The following is a 5,589-nucleotide window of genomic DNA, read 5'->3' as shown; positions in this document are numbered from 1 at the left end:
ATTTAACACGATCGTCTCAAATATATCCGTCCCTTCCAATTAAACGAATGTAGTCGACTGTGCAAAGAGAGCGATCTTTAAAAATATAGGTATTTATCATTTTTATTTCATCGATAATATTTCCATATGACTTGTAAAAAGAGATGTACGACGATCGGCTTCTTTCGCGTATCCCGTGTATTCGTGAGTCTTAAGAGATTAAAATAAGAAAAAAAAAAAAAAAAACAAAAAAATAAATGAAGGAAAAGGAGAACGTTTGGATTCATTCGACGAGGTTAATTTTAAAAGCAAATAATTTTCGATTAATCTCATTAAATGGTTTCACCCTGTATAGGTGGAAGCACCGAAGGTGTTGGCTACGAGGGGTTGCAAAATAACAGATTTCCCAGACGCACGCACCCTCTCCACTTTAGCATTTCAACCTCGGAGCTATCGCGAAAAGGACCAAGCTCAAAAGAGGAGGAGGAAGACGTAGAGAAAGGCCGGGGAATGGGGGGAGAAGAAAGCTTTTCTTTTCCTCGACTTTTCTCCTACCTTCGCCCTTCGAGTCCCTTCTAACGAGACGTGGCAAAGTTCTCGGAGGGTAGATCTTACCTTTTTTTCTTTCGTTTTTTCTCCTTCTTTTTTTTCTCTACTTTTCTCTTCTCTTCTCTTTTCCTCTTGCAGTATGTATATAAGAGAGAACGACGGTAGTTCCTCGTGGGTCAGCCCGTTGCTCCTGAAAGGACCCTTCCACCCCTGACTCTGCTACTGCTGCTGCTGCTGCTGCTGCTGCTGCTGCTGCTGCTGATTAAGGCATAAAAGACAGAGGGTATATATATATATATATTTCTCTATCTCTTTCTCTTTCTCTCCATCTCGGTGGAGTCGAGACGAGATGGGGAAAAAGAAATTTGTTCGGGGGACGAGGCGATGGCTGAAGAGCCGAAGGGTGAGTTTCGAGGGTGAAAGAGAAAAAGAGAGCGGGGTAAATAAAAGAGAGAGAGAGAGAGAGAGAGAGAGATACCTAATTGTAAGTACATTATACCTTCGGGCCAGTTGGGATTATGCGGCTACTTCTTTATCGCTGACAGTGGTATCTTTTATCTTTAATTCCTCCAGTTCTCGTTCCGATTATAACCGGAATACCTTTCTTTTTCTCCCTCTCTCTCCCTCTATTTTTTTTTCCTTTTTCTTTCTATCTTTCCTCTCGAAGAAAGAATTTCGTTCGTTTCGAATTAGTCGCATGGACCCCGCGAGATATCCTTTCTCGTGTCGGGCACGCTCGACTAAGCGCATAATTCGTCGTTAGTAATAGACGTACGACGAAGCAATTATCGAACGGCCAATTAAGAGCAATTAGCGAACGGTTATCGAAGTAATCGTAGCTGCGGTAAAATATCTTAATCGAAAAAGCAAAGCCAATGAAATTTTTCCACCGATCGCGATAATAGCGAGCTGACAAAAGAAGCGAGAGTTTTTCTCGATGGGGTAGATCTCTCTCGATGGTCGAGTTCGGTCTCGAACTCGAATCGATATATACCTAACCTCCTCCTTCTGCTCCTCCTTTCTTCCTTCCTTTCTTTTCCTTCTGTCGGTAGCGTCCCCGCCGACCCTTTGTCGCGGGGAATAAAGGAAAATAGCGTGTGCGGCTTTCGTCGTAAAGGAAAGATGGTAAGGGCGGAGAAAACGAGAGCGATGCCGGTCCTCTTTATTTCACGAGGAAACCCAAACCGCAAGCAACAACGAAGCAAAGCCCCGTAATTCGCCTGCGAAATTGCGAGCTCCGTCGACTCGAAAACTCTCTCTTTCTCTCTCACTCTCGCTAAGATTTCGCATACCACATCTTTTGTCCGTTTTCAATCGGTTTCCGATCCACCAGACCAGACCTTTTCTTCGTTGGCACAGTACCGTAAGCGTCCTACGTCGGCGCCCCGTTTTTTGCTTTTCCCAAAACCCGCAATACGATGTTTTTTTTTTCGTCTCGAAATAGATACTTAGGTTGTTTGGACAGTTTGCTAAGATTTTCGATAGAACAGAACGATGGGATACGAAAAGGAAAAAATATTATTCTCTTTGACTTCTTCGAATGTTCTTTCGATTAAATGTCTCGTCGTTCGTACACCCACGTAACATCCTTTTTTCTTATTTACTTTTCGAGTAGACCCTCGAACAAATCCTTCGTCATTTCCGGCAGATGTAATGACGAATATTCTAATTCGTTTCGCGTCTAGAGATAACGTGGCCTGCGTTAGCTCTCTTTCGAAAAGAACAGCTGCATATCTATGTTATTATCCCTTTTTAACTTTATTCCTTTTCCTTATTTTATTTCTCGCGCAAAGATCCGAACTGGTTGCTCTTATCGTATCGGACGGAGCACGCTTGGCGAGACAGAAAAGAATGAGTACGTGTCGATTCGTTCATAGAGCTCTGTATGTTTACACCTAATGTGTAGGTCAGACGGCACGCGAAGGTATAGAAGGAGAAGGAGAAAACAATTTATAAACGAACGTAGATAATAATACGCGATAAATGCGTGAAAGAATTTGTTGAGTTTACGTCTATATCTTTCCCTTGGTTTTCTTTTTTTTTTTTTTTTTTTTTTTTTCTCTAATTACCAAGTCGGCAGGCAAAACAGAAATACTCGCTCGTATCGATACGAATTTAATTTATAATACGAAAGGCCAGCTTGTTCACTACTGGGATTAGAAACGATCGCGTCGCCAATCGAGTCGGTCAACAACCACCGAGCGGCTCTTGACACCTCGTTTCTCCGCTTACGGACAACTGGAAAATACGCTGAGCTCGTAGGCGTTGCTTTCCTATGACGCGTTAACACGTTCCACATCCAACCCTATTTAGAATCCAACTCGTTGGCTCGTTGTACGTGCTCGAGTAACGGAACGAACGGGAGTTCGTCTTTTCTTTTCCTTTTTCGTCTCTCGTTCTTCTTTCTTCTTCGTTCGAGCCTACGCCTTCCGTTGAAAGCGAATAATCGTGGAAACTATCAAGAAAACAGGATAAACTTAAATAAAGATAAAACTAAATACGAATCATCGATAAGAGTTCGTATCAAAGACAATGATACGACTTTGATTAAGTCTATGAACGCGTGAGTATCTTAAAAATCATCTGGATTTAAGCTAACGAGATAAGAAATGTTGGAGGGTAAATTCGCAAAGACTATTGGTATAACGGATAAAGATCACTGCTACGTAAGTAAGTACTTACCATCGTTCTACTGCGGAGAACATCGTAGTCGTGCTTGTTTTGTTCTCAAGTCACGTTGTACGGAAGAGCTCCTGAAACAGAGATACATCGAGTACCCTGGTTCATCTAGTACTTTCCTTCGGGGGTAATCGAGGGATATAAGGAACTATGTAGCGAATTTTATTGCCTGACAAACGTCCCCTTCATCGCGATGCTTTCCAATATATAAGACATAACTTTCAACACGTTGTGAAATTACTAATACAACAGAGCAAAGAATTAATCTAATGTATGTAGTGGATGAAATTATTTCTACGTTCGAAGGAACATTGGGAAATCTTGAAATCGTAATGTATTATGGAACATGAAAGATCCAAGAAACGTATTACGCTAATCCTGGCCTGTTTTACGATCACATGCCTCGGTGGATTTGGAAAACACCCAAGAAAACCATTTCCATCTTATCTCTTTTTCTCCTTCCTCACCCTGAACTTTAGAACAAGAGTCTACGTGAATTCAAGAGGGCGAGGAAGCAAAGTCAATTTCTGGGCGAGATGCCACGAGGTTAATGGCTCTATGTCGTCATAAATTGGAGGTCCGGTGTGAAAGCAGCCTAAACCGAGTTCCATCTCGATTTCTTCTTTCTTTTCTTTTCCTTTTTTTTTTTTTCTCCTTCCTTTTCTACTAGCTCTCTACGAGCCACCATGTCGCCGTGCTCTCTTTACCTCGGTAACAAACAGGATACAGGTACTCTGGATTCTCTCCTTTTCGATCTCTTTTCTTTCTTTCTTTCTTTCTTTCTTTCTCAAGGTAGAGCCTGGCACAAGCTCGTCGAACGATTTATTATCCCGACCGTCTTACTTCGAGCTCCGGCCCGTTTAGCCGCTGTTTTTCCCCTCGTAAGGGGTAGTGGTGAGAGAGAACGTGTGGAAGGAAGACGATTGGGAAGGGTCGCTGGGTATAGGAGACAGACAGAGATAGAGAGAAAAGTTGGAACGAAGTAAGGTGGATCGTTGCCGTTCCATCGACCACGAGCAATTGGCAGCGACAGCTATTTGCTCGGATCGTTCGTCCGCAATATTCGTTCGTATACTCGGCCGCAAAAGTGTCCTCGAGCGTGACGCTTTCAACCTTTTCTTGAACAGAGAGAGAAAGAGAGAGAACTAGAAGAGTATGAAACATCGAAAGGAAAGATCGCGTCGCGTACCAGGTCGCGTTAATTCCTCGTCGACCGGTGAACTGGGTTTCGAGCAAACAAACGATCATCGTCGACTCTTCTAGGTGGTAGACGATAAAAAAAAAAAGGAAAAAAAGGGGAAAAAAAGGAACGCGTTCGGGGATTAAGCTTCGGAGCCGTGAATGGAGACGTTTTTGTTTAACGAAAGGCAAAGAGAAAAAGAGGGTAAAGGGACTCGTAAAAGAGAATTGAAGCCGTGCGAGCTGATCGAGCACCTGCTCCGACCGTACGAAAAGCACCTATATGTATAAAAAGAAAGACAAAGAGAGAGAGAGAGAGAGAGAGAGAGAGAAGGCTCCCTGGCTAGAACTCGTGAAAATAATTCCGCTCCCTCAAGGCTCTCGAGTAGTAGTAGGTATAGTACACGCCGTGACAATGGCCTACGTCGTACGTGGCCCGTGTTGTCGTCCTTTATCCCGTTCCCTCGCGCTTAAACGGGATCGGGCAGGTGTTTCCATTGTAAAGGACCCTATGCCAGGGCCTTCGTACGATGGCACAGCCTCGACTATTACCAACCCACTTCTCTTTCTCGACGAAGAAGGAAACGGCTCCTCCTTCGTAAAAAGCTTTCGAATAGGTTCGATCGATTCTAGCAGCACATAACGTCCTAACGTTCCATCACGGACTGTACTCGATTCTGGAGCACAGCGTACGTACGTACGTACATAAGTGTTCCGGTTAAACGATGAACGATGACGTTTTACTCTGTAACGAGCCACTCGCGAATTATCGCCCCTCGAGTACCAAAACCGCTCCGGTGCACTCTTAACCTTAACTACGGTTCGCAATTGGCTCGTAATCGTGCTGCCACTTGGCAACGAGTCGAGTCCTTTCGAAAATAGGCGCGATTCGCTATCGTTCGATAGTATCTATCTATATACCCGGCCTTGTTGATGGCGCCGAATCCGCACAATGCTTAATTATAGAATTCATCGGTTAAAATACAAATTGCTCCAACCAATGGATTCAGTTTCGAGAAATTAGAGTCATATATATATATATCTAGATTAGAAATATATCTATAGAAGTTATATATAGTTTCAAATATTCGTAGTTGCACGTACATGAGTAAGTATGTAACTTGAAAAATTCACATGTAACTTTAACGGAATATAGAAGGTAAGTATACTTCTTACGATTACTCGGTAGAAAAATGAAATTCC

General features: G+C 43.0%; 1 long non-coding RNA gene across 1 annotated transcript; it reads right to left on the bottom strand.

Annotated features, from left to right (window-relative positions):
- Positions 1-693: 693 nt before the first annotated feature.
- Positions 694-5,305, bottom strand: LOC124421589. The gene is made up of 3 exons (XR_006941701.1): positions 3,211-5,305; positions 1,028-2,983; positions 694-786 (listed from the first exon to the last, which is right to left on the bottom strand). It is a non-coding gene; the product is annotated as an uncharacterized LOC124421589 (long non-coding RNA).
- Between the last annotated feature and the right edge of the window lie 284 nt (positions 5,306-5,589).

Source organism: Vespa crabro, chromosome 2, assembly GCF_910589235.1.
Source record: "Vespa crabro chromosome 2, iyVesCrab1.2, whole genome shotgun sequence".
Lineage (NCBI taxonomy): Eukaryota > Metazoa > Arthropoda > Insecta > Hymenoptera > Vespidae > Vespa > Vespa crabro.
The sequence above is the reverse complement of the archived record's forward strand: the minus strand, read 5'-3'. Positions and strand labels throughout refer to the sequence as shown.